Source organism: Arachis hypogaea, chromosome 18 (assembly GCF_003086295.3).
Source record: "Arachis hypogaea cultivar Tifrunner chromosome 18, arahy.Tifrunner.gnm2.J5K5, whole genome shotgun sequence".
NCBI classification, from domain to species: domain Eukaryota; kingdom Viridiplantae; phylum Streptophyta; class Magnoliopsida; order Fabales; family Fabaceae; genus Arachis; species Arachis hypogaea.
Window position 1 is genome coordinate 116,634,927 of NC_092053.1, and position 2,105 is coordinate 116,637,031.

The 2,105-nt window shown below is 32.7% G+C and overlaps 1 non-coding gene across 1 annotated transcript; it reads right to left on the bottom strand.

Annotated features, from left to right (window-relative positions):
* Positions 1 to 1,652: 1,652 nt before the first annotated feature.
* LOC112774199 (small nucleolar RNA R71) lies at positions 1,653 to 1,760 on the bottom strand. Its single transcript, XR_003188698.1, has one exon. It is a non-coding gene; the product is annotated as a small nucleolar RNA R71 (small nucleolar RNA).
* Between the last annotated feature and the right edge of the window lie 345 nt (positions 1,761 to 2,105).

The following is a 2,105-nucleotide window of genomic DNA, read 5'->3' on the forward strand; positions in this document are numbered from 1 at the left end:
AAGTTGTTCTTGATAAAACCTTCTTGATTGATCTTCATATTATATTGTTTTGTGTTGTATGATGTTTTTCATATGCATTCTTGAATTCTTAGTGCCTAAGCATTAAAGATTTCTAAGTTTGGTGTCTTGCATGTTTTATTTGCATTAAAAATTTTTCAAAAATAAGTTCTTGGTGTTCATCTTGACATTCATAGCATTCTTGCATGCATTCATTGTTTTAATCTAAAAATTCCATGCATTGAGCATTTTTAGTGTTTTTCTCTCTCATCATAAAAATTCAAAAAAAAAATATCTTTCCTTTTTTTCTCTCTCTTAAAATTTCGAAAATTAGATTTGACTTTTTCAAAAATTTTTAAAATCTAGTTGTTTTTATGAGTCAAATCAAATTTTCAATTTTAAAAATCTTATCTTTTTCAAAATCTTTTTCAAAAAATCAAGTCTTTTTCATTTTTCTTAGTTATTTTCGAAAATTATAAAAATATTTTTCAAAAATCTTTTTCTTATCTTTGTCTCCTAATTTTTGAAAATAACATCATCAATTAATGTTTTGATTCAAAAATTTCAAGTTTGTTATTTGCTTGTTAAGAAAGATTCAAACTTTAAGTTCTAGAATCATATCTCATGATTTCTTATGAATCAAGTCATTAATTGTGATTTTAAAAATCAAACCTTTTTCAAAACTAATTTCAAAATATCTTTTCTAACTTTCTAACTCCTTATCTTTTCAAAATTTGTTTCAACTAACTAACTAACTTTTTGTTTGTTTCTTATCTTTTTCAAAACTACCTAACTAACTCTCTCTCTCTAATTTTCGAAAATATCTTCCCTCTTTTTCAAAATTTCTTTTTTATTGACTAATTATTTTAATTTTTGATTTTGATTTTCGAAAAATTACTAACCTTTTTCGAAAATCCTTCTCCCTCATCTCCTTCTAATTATTTATTCATCTACTAACACTTCTCTTCATCTCACATCACTGCTCCTATCCTTACCCTTGTATTTGGATTCTTCATTCTTCTTCACCCCTATTCCTTTTCTTCTTCTACTAATAATAAGGAACCTCTTTACTGTGACATAGAGGATTCCTCTTCTTTTCTTGTTCTCTTCTCTTTCTTATGAGCAGGAACAAGGAAAAAGGCATTCTTGTTGAAGCTGATCCAGAACCTGAAAGGACTCTGAAGAGAAAACTAAGAGAAGCTAAATTACAACAATCCAGAGACAACCTTATTGAAAATTTCGAACAGGAAGAGGAGATGGCAGCCGAACCCAACAATAATAATGCAAGGAGAATGCTTGGTAACTTTACTGCACCTAATTCCAATTTACATGGAAGAAGCATTTCCATTTCTGCCATTGGAGCAAACAACTTTGAGCTAAAACCTCAATTAGTTTCTCTGATGCACCAGAACTGCAAGTTTCATGGACTTCCATCTGAAGATCCTTTTCAGTTCTTAACTGAATTCTTGCAGATATGTGATACTGTTAAGACTAATGGAGTAGATCCTGAAGTCTACAGGCTCATGCTTTTCCCTTTTGCTGTGAGAGACAGAGCTAGAGTGTGGTTGGACTCTCAACCCAGAGATAGCCTGAACTCTTGGGATAAGCTGGCCACGGCTTTCTTAGCCAAGTTCTTTCCTCCTCAAAAGCTGAGCAAGCTTAGAGTGGATGTTCAAACCTTCAGACAGAAAGAAGGTGAATCCCTCTATGAAGCTTGGGAAAGATACAAGCAACTGACCAAAAAGTGTCCTTCTGACATGCTTTCAGAATGGACCATCCTGGATATATTCTATGATGGTCTATCTGAATTGGCTAAGATGTCATTGGATACTTCTGCAGGTGGATCCATTCACCTAAAGAAAACGCCTGCAGAAGCTCAAGAACTCATTGACATGGTTGCTAATAACCAGTTCATGTGCACTTCTGAGAGGAATCATGTGAGTAATGGGACGCCTATGAAGAAGAGAGTTCTTGAAATTGATACTCTGAATACCATACTGGCTCAGAATAAAATATTGACTCAGTAAGTCAATATGATTTCTCAGAGTCTGAATGGAATGCAAGCTGCATCCAACAGTACTCAAGAGGCATCTTCTGAAGAAGAAGCT